A 12,024-nucleotide genomic window follows, 5' to 3' on the forward strand; every position below is an offset into this window, starting at 1 on the left:
CTGCTGAACCACCATGGCCCACCCAGTATTGTGTTTTGATTTTCAAAGTTTCACAATATATTAATAGTATTAAATCGTGCATAAGGTATGCTTTAAAACTTTCAAAATATTTTCCATCTCAAGTGTCATCTGAGCAATGAGGGCAGGCAGTTCTAACTACATTTAGCAGATGAGAAGCTTGGTGCTCATTTTTTTTTTTTTTTGCTTGTAAAGGTTATTTAATAATAAGGTAGATAACATAGGCTTATGCAACATGTAACTGTGTTGTAGCTGAAGCAAAACATCTTGTTCACTGGATAAAAAGGACCTGCTTTATTAAGTGTCCACTTCAGTGCAATTAAAAAAAATGCTACAATTTCAAAACTTCATAGTTTACCCTCTTAATATGGTGAAAAAAATCCTTTGGAAGTCATTTGATTTTTTTTATTAATTTTTAAATTTTTTTTAAATACCAGAAACACCAAACAAACACAAACATTTGTAACTTTTGATCATTCTGTTCTACACATATAATCAGTAATTCACAATATCATCACATAGTTGCATATTCATCATTATGATCATTTCTTGGAACATTTGCATCTTTTCAGAAAAAGAAATAAAAAGAAAACAAAAAAATCCATACGTACCATACCCCTTACCCCTCCCTTTCATTGATCACTAGCATTTCACTCTAAATTTATTTTAACATCTGTTCCCCCTATTATTCGTCTTTATTCCATATGTTTTACTCGTCTGTTGATAAGGTAGATAAAAGAAGCATCAGACACAAGGTTTTCACAATCACACGGTTACATTGTAAAAGCTGTATCATTATACAGTCATCTTCAAGAAACATGGCTACTGGAACACAGCTCCACATTTTCAGGCAATTCAAATTCCAGAGCTATATTCCCAGGATCACTGTCAAGCATTCATGATTAAGGCGATACAAGGGAAGTTTCAATTCAACCTTTTAGACAAGACATTCCAGCCTGCCTGATCTCATCAACTAGGAGAATGTTGGTGGCAATCACAGTGCATACGTACAGAAGCTGTTTCTTTACACAGTAATTATCCCATATGAATGCTTCTGCTGCCACCATTGGCTTACCTGTATTCAAGTCTACACCTACAAGCTGACCTGATTCTGAATGTTCTGCTTGTACTTTTACTCACGTTTCCTGAGAGTCATATCCAGAGTTCTGAGCAGGAACCTTGGGAATAATGAACAATGCATCAGCAAGTGCTTGGACTCCAAGTTGGGCCCTGTCCTTTACACTGGACTTGTATTTAACTAGAGCTTCTGCCATTGCCACTTCCACTGCATCACCTGGAACCACACAGCTGTCATCGGTAGCATTTTTGAAAGCCCTCAGGCCGTCTCTTATTGCGTCTTTGATTTGAGTGAGTATGTTTATTTGTTCCTTTCACCAATAATGTCACAGAACGAGGATTGTTACATTTCTCAATAAAGGTAAACTTTTCTTCTCCCAATATATACTCATAAACAAGGCCTGCATGCCCCAGACAGTCAGGATGTAGGCCATCCAAAGAATTTAGAGCTACCCCACTACAAACAAGAGTCAGCCTCTGCATATTTCTCCTTTTAGCTCTGTACGGAGCTACTATGCTTTCTTTTGCGAGAACATCTAAGGAAAAGGGGTCAATTCCGTTTTGATTAATGACTACAGATCCTTTAAATCACCACAGACTCTTTTTCAGTTCTATTTTCAATGAATTTTCTTTCAGCTTTAACTAATTTCTCTCTCTCTTCTGCACTGTTGTAAAAAAAGCCAGAATTCACTTCTTTTTTTTTTCATATTGTAATGATACATTGCATACAGATTGTATGCATCTTCTACTCTTTTTTTTTTATATCAGGATGCTGTACCCCATGGTCCAAAACAAGCCTTCTGATTAAGCTTGCATCAGTTTCAGATTTATGTTTCATCTCCATGGTTTCAACCATGAACAGGCCGATAGGTTCATCTTGGTTTTAATGACCAAAGTGGAGTCCACTACAACCTTTGTTAAGACATCAGCAAGTTCAGCATGAACTTTAGTATGTAAAGATGTTCTAGCCACATCCATCAGTGTTTCTCTGTCCATCTCTTTGCTTACTTTGACATGTTCCAAAAACTAAAGTGCCTTTTCTTTTACAGCTTCAAATCCTTCTTTTATTATTCTGGGATGCAGACCTTCAGAAACTTAGAGATCCGCTTGTTTCAGCAGCTGTCCGGTGATTAGGACATTGAAAGTAGTATCATCACCAGTATGTCATCATGGGCTATTGCTACTTTTGCTATTAAGAAGCCTGTTGGGTGTTGAGTTTGCATTTCATGAAGCAGCACATTGCCACCTTTAGTTAGCTTGAGGTCTCCAGCACCAGAAACAAGCATCTTCATAGTGCCCTTTGACCCCTGGGCACTGAACTCGCTCAGCAGGTTCTGCAGTCCTCATGCCATGCTAATGTTGACTAACAGCACTGCCTGGGCTTGAGCCACCTTGGCCTTGGGGTTCAGGGTCTTCATAGCTGCCATAGCTGACCCAGTAGAGATAAGAAAAAAACCCACGATTGTCTCACTGCGGCTGGAATGTGATATCCTGTACCCTTCTGGGTGTTCAGTTTTTAATAATTCATTGTTACTCATTCAGCACAGTGATGGCAGGACAAGTTGATGTAAATCTTTTGGCTTCAAATTAATATCGACATTGGGTAACCAACAAAGAAATATATGTTGTTTACAGTTTTCATTACTCAAATTTGAAAGCACAGGGTGTTTGGGATAGGTTGCATGTGTGTACCTGTACATCTCTGTGTGATTAAGGGGCTTTGGAGATTTGATTTTTGGGGGACTTTTTTGTTAGTTTTATTGCATTGTGTTTACTAGATTTCAAATCATTTTGTGATTAGCACTCACTTTTAGGTTGAAAGTATGTACATAAAACAGAAGGTTAAATTTTGTTAAAAGCTTGATTTTATTGATTTTCTCTTACTGTGTTTTTCTTCCATAAGCAAATGATTTGTAGAAATCTGTCAAATACAAACTTCTGAATATTTAACATAATTTCCAGAAAAATACCTTTATTTCCATTTTTGTTTTGTTAATTATACAGGTAATACGTGAAAATAATTATAAGGAAATTTAAAATTTATCATGAAGTAATACATTTAAAGCTATGAAGAATATTTTGTTCTTTTTTATACATGTGAATATCTCTGCAGTGTTTTTCAGAATTTTTAAGCCATGGCCCAAAGAACTAGCATTTTATAGCACAGTTCAGTTCATATATCCATATTCTTATGTTAATGAACCAAAAATTGTGTTCTTACCATCTACTTCAGGCAGTTAAATATAACTAGTGCTCTCAAAGCCCACTGTGTACCTCTCCCTGATCATATCTTCTTTCTTCACCAACTTGCCTTATTTCTATTACATATATAGATAGGTTTAATTCATATGCATTGTGGTATTACATATTTTTTTAACTGATATGAATGGTTTTATGTGGTAGGTATTTATAACTTTTATTTTTACATGGGCAGGCACCGGGGATCGAACCCGGGTCCTCTGGCATGGCAGGCAAGCATTCTTGCCTGCTGAGCCACCGTGGCCCACCCTGTTTGTAACTTTTTTTAAAAACGTGAGTTTTTTTTTTTTAGCCTTTTTTATTGTATAGTGTAACGTATATACAGAACAAAGAAATAAAAAAAACAGTAGTTTTCAAAGCACTCTTTAACAAGTAGTTACAAAACAGATCCCAGAGGTTGTCATGGGCTACCATATCATCTTCTGAGATTTTTTTTTTTTTTTTTTTTTTTAAAGGAAAGACAGAGAGAAGGAAGGAAGGAAGGAAGGATAGAAGGAAGGAAGGAAGGAAGAAAGGGAAACATTTTTAAACATTTTCTTGTTTTATTGTATTCTGTTTCTCCGTTTTTGTTACATGGGCTGGGGCCGGGAATCGAACCGAGGTCCTCCGGCATAGCAGGCAAGCACTTTGCCCGCTGAGCCACCGCGGCCCGCCCTCTTCTGAGATTTTTCATTCTAGCTGCTCCAGAATATAAGAGGCTAGAAGTAATAAATATTATTTATCATCACAATGGCTTTTTCCTTCTAGCTACTTCAGAATATAGGAGGCTAGAGGGCTTAAATATTTATCATCACAATCGACTTTTTTTCTTCTTTTTTTGTGAAAAATGAGATATATACAAAAAAGCTATAAATTTCAAAGCACAGCACCACAATTAGTTGTAGAATATATTTCCGAGTTTGACATGGTCTCAATTCCATAATTTTAGGTTTTTACTTGTAGTTGCTCTAAAATACTGGAGACTAAAAGAGATATCAATTTAATGATTCAGCATTCATATTCATTTGTTAAATCCTGTCTTCTCTGTGTAACTCCACCATCACCTTGATCTTTCCGTCCCTCTCCTTAGGGGTGCTTGGGCTATGGCAGTTCTAAAGTTTTGATACTGGAAGGGTCTGTCACTAATATGGGGTAGGGAGGTGGGACTATCTGATGCTAGATAGCCTTCTGGAGAGGCTGGGCTAGGTTTCAGGACTTATCTGGGCCAGGGACCAATCTAGAGGTTGTAGGTTTCTGGAAAGTTACTCTAGTGCATGGAACCTTTGTGGAATCTTATATATTACCCTAGGTATTCTTTAGGATTGACAGGAATGGTCCTGGTTGGGGATTGGCAGGTTATGATAGGTAGCAAGTTCTAACTGAAGCTTGCATAAGAGCAACCTCCAGAGTAGCCTCTTGACTCTATTTGAACTCTCTCTGCCACTGATACTTTATTATACTTTTTTCCCCCTTTTGTTCAGGGTGGAATTGTTGATCCCACTGTGCCAGGTCTGGATTCATCCCCGGGAGTCATCTCCCGCATCGCCAGGGAGACTTTCACCCCTGAATGTCATGTCTCATGTAGGGGGAAAGGCAAAGATTTCACTTGCAGAGTTGGACTTAGAGAGACTGAGGCCACATCTGAGCAACAAAAGAGGTCCTCCAGAAGTAACTCTTAGGCATGCCTATAGGTAGTCTAAGGTTCTTCGCTACCTACATAAGCTTCACAAGAGTCAGCCTCATGATTGAGGGCATGGCCTATTGATTTGGGTGTCCCTAAAGTTTGACACAGTATCAGGGGATTTCCTGATGGTAAGGTTTAATAGTTCCATATTCTTTCTCCCATCCCTCAAGGGACTTTGCCAATACTTCTTGATTATCTGCTTAATATACTCTAGGATGTATCCAGGCATTACAATAATCTATACAGGATTAAAGAACCTCTTAGTTATTCTGCACTCTCTATGTTTCAGTTGTTCAAATAACTATACGGATAGGTTGAATTATATTATGCAGTGCAGAAAATTTCAGTTCCAGACCAAATAAACCTTTCTCTTCCATTGGTCTCAAAAGAGTATATGTGGTTCTAAAATATAGGCATTGTCTTCCTTACCTCTATGTTCTGAATTATTTTAACCCCAACCTGTTCAGCTTTATTCTTATCTCTAAATGTCAGGTTATATATATAAAACAGCCTCTCAGAATCCAGAAATAATAGTCACCACTTCAGACTTCATATGTCTGCTCTAAAAGCTTACAATCTGGGCCCCTATTTTCTTATAAGCATTTTCTAAAGGTGACCATACCATTCTTGTTCTTTTATTTCTGGCTTATTTTGTCTCACTGAATGACCCACATGTTCATTCACATTGTTGCATGCCTTAGAACTTTGTTCCATTTTTTTTTTAATGTTTTTAAAAATATAACAACAAACACATTCTTAACATGATCATTCCATTCTACATATATAATCAGTAATTCACAATATCATCACATAGTTGTATATTCATCATCATGATCATTTCTTGGAAGATTTGCATCAATTCAGAAAAAGAAATAAAAAGACAACAGAAAAAAATCATACATTCCATACCCCTTACCCCTCCCTTTCATTGATCATTAGCATTTCAATCTAAATTTATTTTAACATTTATTCCTCCTATTATTTATTTTTATTCTGTATATGTTTTACTCATCTGTTGATAAGGTAGATAAAAGGAGCATCAGACACAAGGTTTTCACAATCACATAGTCACATTGTGAAAGCTATATCATTATACAATCTTCTTCAAGAAACATGGCTACTGGAACACAGCTCTACATTTTCGGGCAGTTCCCTCCAGCCTCTCCATTACATCTTTTTCCTTTTTTGCATGGGCAGGCACTGGGAATTGAACCCCGGGTCTCCAGCATGGCAGGTGAGAACTCTGCCACTGAGCCACCATGGCCTGCCCTCTCCATTACATCTTGACTAACAAGGTGATATCACTGTTCCTTTTTTATAGCAGTACAGCCTTCATTCATAACTATACACCATTTTTCACCAGTTTACTTCTCCATCAGTGCATCCTTCAGCTAACTGCGTTCATCAGGCATCATGTAGACAGCCCAATGTCCACAGTCCATCAACATTCTCAATTTTAGATAATTTCATTGTTCCCAAGAGACAGAAGACCACTAAACACAACCTTGCCAAATAGGAAATCTAAACCTCCTCTTAACTCTTGTCCCTTCCCCTATTATTTACCTCTCCTGTTACTGTGGTAGTGCTGATGGTTTCCGTTTGACCATAGCTCATATCATGCAATACCAGTTTCCCCCAGTACCCTGGACTTATTCACTCTTTGTATAAGAATCATTTCTTTAAAGTAATTCTTGAGAAAATTAATTCATATTTCTAGTGTAAATCAGTGGGACCCGTAGGTCTATATAACCTCTTTCCATCTTGTTCATCTTCAACATGTTAATATTACTTAATAGACCCATTAGAGAACCACCTTCACTCCTATCTATTCTCTTACATTGGAGTTCAAGCTCGTGAGCTAACGGTTCATCCGTCTCTAGCTTCTATGTATATCTGAGTCCCCTATATTCTGTATTATAAGCCTCTGATTATACTTTATGTTCGTCATAAAAGTGAACTCATATGGTATCTCTCCTTTTGTGCCTGGCTTATTTCACTCAGCGTTATGTCCTCAAGGCTCATCCATCTTATCATGTGCTTTATGATGTCATTTTGTCTTACTGCTGCATAATATTGCATCGTATTTTGTTGATCCACTCGTTCTGTTGTGGGCATTTGGTTTGTTTCCATCCTTTGGCGATTGTGAACAATGCTGCTATGAACATTTGTGTGCAAATGTCTGTGTTGTTGCTTACAGCTCTTTTGGGTATATACCAAGTAGTGCTATTGCTGGGTCATAGGGCAACTCGATATTTAGTTTCCTAAAGAACTGCCAGTCTTCCATGGTGGCTGCACCATTACTCTGTCTCACCAGTAGTGCATAAGTGTCCCAGTTTCTCCACATCCTCTCCAACATTTATGGTTTCTTGTTCGTTTAATAGCAGCCATTCTTATAGGTGTGAAGTGGTATCTCATTGCAGTCTTGATCTGATTTCCCTTGTACCTAATGAAAATGGGCATCTCTACATATGCTTTTGAACCATCTGTATTTGCTCTTCAGAAAAATGCCTCCTCATATATTTAGCCCAATTTATAATTGGGTTGTTTCTTCTTTTGTTGCTGAGTTGTATGATTTCTTTGTATATACAGAAAATCAAACATTTGTCTGATACGTGATTTCCAAATAGTTTCTCCCATTGAGTTGGCTGCCTTGTCACCTTTTTGATAGTCTTTTGAGGTGCAGAAGCGTTTGATTTTGAGGAGTTCCCATTTATCTGTTTTTTCTTTTGTTGCTTATGCTTTGGGTGTAAAGTTTAGGATGCTACCTCCTATTACTAGGTCTTGAACATTTTCTTTTAGAACCTTTATGGTACTAGTTCTTGTATTTAGGTGTTTGATGATCCACTTTGAGTTAATTTTTGTGTAGGGTGTAAGATAGGGGTCGTCTTTTATTCTTTTGGCTATTGATATCCAGGTCTTCCATGCCCAGTTATTGAAAAGACTGTTCTGTCTCAGTTCAGAGGATTTGGGGACCTTGTCAGAAATCAGTTGACCGTAGATTTGCTGGTCTGTTTCTGCACTCTCAATTCCATTGGTCACTGCTTGTATTTTTGCACCAGTACCATGCTGTTTTGACCATTGTAGCTTAGCTTCATAATGGGTTTTAAAGTCAGGGAGTGTTAATCCTCCCACTTTGTTCTTCTTGCTTAGGATGCTTTTAGTTATTTGGGGTCTCTTTCGCTTCCAGATCAATTTGGTAGTTAGTTTTTCCAAATCTTCAAAGTAGGTTGCTGGAATTCTGATTGGTACTTTGTTGAATCTGTAGATCAATTTGGGAAGAATTGACATCTTAACTATATTCAGCTTTCCTATCCATGAGCAGAGAATTTCTTTCCACCTATTTAGATCTGCTTTGATTTCTTTTAGCAATGTTATGTAGTTTTCTGTGTACAAGTCCTTTACATCCCTAGTTAAGTTCATTCCTAAGTACTTAACTCTTTTAGTTGCTGTTTTGAATGGGATTTTTTTCTTAACTGACTTCTCAGCTGGGTCATTGCTTGTAAATAGAAATAATACTGATTTTTGCACAATAATTTTGTATCCTGCCACCTTGCTGAATTTATTAGCTCAAGTCACTTTGCTGTAGATTTCTCAGGCTCTTCCAAGTACAGTGTTATATCATCTGCAAATAATGAGAGTTTTACTTCTTCCTTTCTGTGGTAGTTAGATTTAGTTGTCAATTTGGCCAGGTGAAGGCACCTAGTTATGTTACTGTGGACATGAGCCAGTGGTACCTGAACCTCATCTGTTGCTGATTACATCTGCAGTTGGCTAGGAGGTGTGCCTGCTGCAGTGAATGATGTTTGACTTAATTGGCTGGTGCTTAAATGAGAGAGCTCAACGTAGCACAGCCCAAGCACCTCAGCATACCTCATCTCAGCACTCGCAGCTCAGCCCAGGCCTTTGGAGATGCAGAAAGAAATCACCCCAGGAAAAGTTGTTGGAACCCAGAGGCTTGGAGAGAAGGCCAGCAGAGATCACCCTGTGTCTTCCCACGTAAGAAAGAACCTCAGTTGAAAGTTAGCTGCCTTTCCTCTGAAGAACTAATGAAATAAATCCCCTTTTATTAAAAGCCAGTCCGTCTCTGGTGTGTTGCACTCCAGCAGCTAGCAAACTAGAACACTTTCCAATTTGGATGCCTTTTATTTCTTCATCCTGCCTGATTGTTATAGCTAGAACTTCTAGCACAATGTTGAATAATAGTGGTTACAGTGGGCGTCCTTGTCTTGTACCTGATCTTAGAGGGAAAGTTTTCAGTCTCTCTCCATTGAGTACGATGCTGGCTATCAGTTTTTCATATATTCCTTTTATCATATTGAGATGGTTACCTTTGTTTCCTATATTTTGGAGTGTTTCTATCAAAAAAGTATACTGAATTTTGTCATAAGCTTTTTCAGCATCAGTTGAGATGATCGTGTGTTTTTTCCCTTTTGATTTGTCAATGTGCTGTGTATTATATTAATTGGTTTTCTTGCATTGAACCATCTTGCATTCCCTGTATAAATGCCCCTTGGTCATGGTGTATAATTTTTTTTTTTTTTAACATGGGCAGGCGCTGGAAACTGAACCCAGGTCGCAAGCATGGCAGGCAAGAATCTGCCTGCTGAGCCACCATGGCCCATATAATTCTTTTAATGTGTTGTTGGATTCGATTTGCTAATATTTTATTGAAAATGTTTGCATCTGTGTTCATTAGGGAGATTGGCCTGCAGTTTTCCTTTCCTATAGCATTTTTATGTGGTTTTGGTATTAAAATGAGCTTCATAAAATGAGTTAAGTAGAGTTCCTTTTTCCTTAATTTTTTGGAAAAGTTTGAGCAGAATTGGTGTTAGTTCATTTTGGAATGTTTTATAAAATTCCCGTGAAGCCATCTCACTCTGGGCTTTTCTTTGTAGGAAGATTTTTGATGACTGATTGAATCTCTTTACTTGTCATTGGTTTGTTGGGATCTTCTATTTCTTCCTGAGTCAGTGTAGCATGTTTGTGAGTCTCCAGGAATTTGTCCATTCCACCTGAGTTGTCTAGTTTGTTGGCATATAGTTGTTCATAGTATCCTCTTATGATTTCTTTTATTTCTTCAGGGTCTTTGGTAACATACCCTTTTTCATTTCTGATTTTGTTCATTTGCATCCTCTTTTCTTCTTTGTCAGTCTTTCTAGTGGCCCATCATTTTTATTGATTTTCTCGAAGAGCCGACTTTTGGTTTTATTGATTCTTTCTCTTGTTCTTTTGTTCTCCCATTCATTTATCTCTGCTTTAATCTGTGTTATTTGTCTTCTTCTGTTTGCTTTGAGGTTAGTTTCCTGTTCTTTCTTGAGTTCCTCCAGGTGTACTGTTAAGTCCTTTTTTCTTTCTTGTTTATTAATATAGGCATTTAGGGCAATAAATTTCCTTCTCAGCACAGCCTTTGCTGCATCCCTAAGTTCTGATAAGTTGTATTGTCATTTTCAGTCATCTCCAGATAGCTGCTGATTTGTCTAGGATTTCTTCTTTGATCCACTAGTTGTTTAAGAGTATGCTATTTAATCTCCATGTGTTTGTGAATTTTCTCATTCTTTGGTGGTTTATTGAGATCTAGCTTTATTCAACTGTGATCAGAGAAAGTTCTTTAAATACTTTCGGTGTTTTTAGTTTATAAAGACCTGTGTTGTCCCCCAGCATATGATCTATCCTGGAGGATGTTCCAATGAGCAGTAGAGAAGAATGTATATCCTTGTGCTTTGGGGTGTAGTGGCCTATATATGTCTCTTAGGTCTAATTCATTTATCAAGTTATTTAACTTCTCTTTTTTCCTTGTTGATCTTCTGTCTGGTTGTTCTATCTATAGAGAAGAGTGGTGTATTGAAGTCTCCTTCTATTATTGTTGCAACATGTATCGCTCCCTTAAGTTTTGCCAGTGTCTGTCTCATGTACTTGGGAGCGCCTTGATTTGAAGCATAAACATTTATGATTGTTTTATCTTGTTGGTGTATTGGCCCTTTAATTAGTATATAGTGTCCTTCTTTGTCTCTTGTGATGTGTTTACATTTAAAGTCTATTTGTCTGATATTAAAATAGCTACTCCTGCTTTCTTTTGGTTGCAACTTGAGTGGAAAATCTTTTTCCATCCTTTTACTTTTAATGTATATGTATTCTTGTGTCTAACGTGAGTCGCTTATAAACAGCATATAGCTGGATTATGCTTCTTTATCCTTCCTGCCAATCTGTATCTTTCAGTTTGTATGTTTAGTCCATTAACATTCAAAGTTATTATTGAAAAGGCGTTTCTTGAATCCACCATCTTGTGTTTTCTATTTTATTTGTCAGATCTATATATTCTTTTCCCTCTTTCTCTTTGTATTCTTTTAATTACCCTTAGTGGTACTCTTCAATTATGTACCCTCCTCTGCATCTCCTGATCCTGCCTTTTTTTTTTTTTTTCAGCCGGCAGAACTCCTTTTAGTATTTCTCGTAGGGCCAGTCTCTTATTGACAAATTCTTTCAGGACTTCTTTGTCTGTGAAAATTTTAATTTCTCCTTCAGTTTTGAAGGACAGTGGCTGGGTACAGAGTTCTTGACTAGGAGTCTTTCTTGTTCAGGATCTTGAATATATCATACCACTGTTCTTGCTTCCAAGGTGCTAGTTGAGTAATCTGAACTCAGTTTTATTTGGCTTCCCTTATATATAGTAGAATGTTTTTCTCTTGCTGCTTTCAGGATTTTTGCTTCTCTTCAACATTTGACAGACTGATTAGTATATGTCTTGGGGAAGTCCTGTTTGGATTTATTCTGTATGTTGTTCCTTGGGTTTCTTTGACTTTCATATTTATGTCCTTTATGAGGGTTGGGAAATTTCCCCCCTTTATATTCTCATCTACTCTTCCTAGCCCTTTACTCTTCTCTTCTCCTTCTGGGAAACCATTGATTCTTATATTTGTGAGCTTTGTTTTTTGTCATTTTCCTATACAGTTCATTGTTTTTTCATCTTTTTTGCTATTTGTTGTTCTGAGTCTTCAAGTCAGTTATCC

General features: G+C 37.3%; 1 protein-coding gene and 1 pseudogene across 2 annotated transcripts in view; one reads left to right on the forward strand and one right to left on the reverse strand.

Annotated features, from left to right (window-relative positions):
- The window catches only part of SMAP1 (small ArfGAP 1), a 243,339-nt gene that overhangs the window by 63,222 nt on the left and 168,093 nt on the right, over nt 1-12,024 (forward strand). The window lies entirely within an intron of this gene.
- Nucleotides 948-2,522, reverse strand: LOC143684837 (T-complex protein 1 subunit zeta pseudogene; annotated as a pseudogene).

Source organism: Tamandua tetradactyla, chromosome 5 (genome assembly GCF_023851605.1).
Source record: "Tamandua tetradactyla isolate mTamTet1 chromosome 5, mTamTet1.pri, whole genome shotgun sequence".
Taxonomy (NCBI): Eukaryota; Metazoa; Chordata; class Mammalia; order Pilosa; family Myrmecophagidae; genus Tamandua; species Tamandua tetradactyla.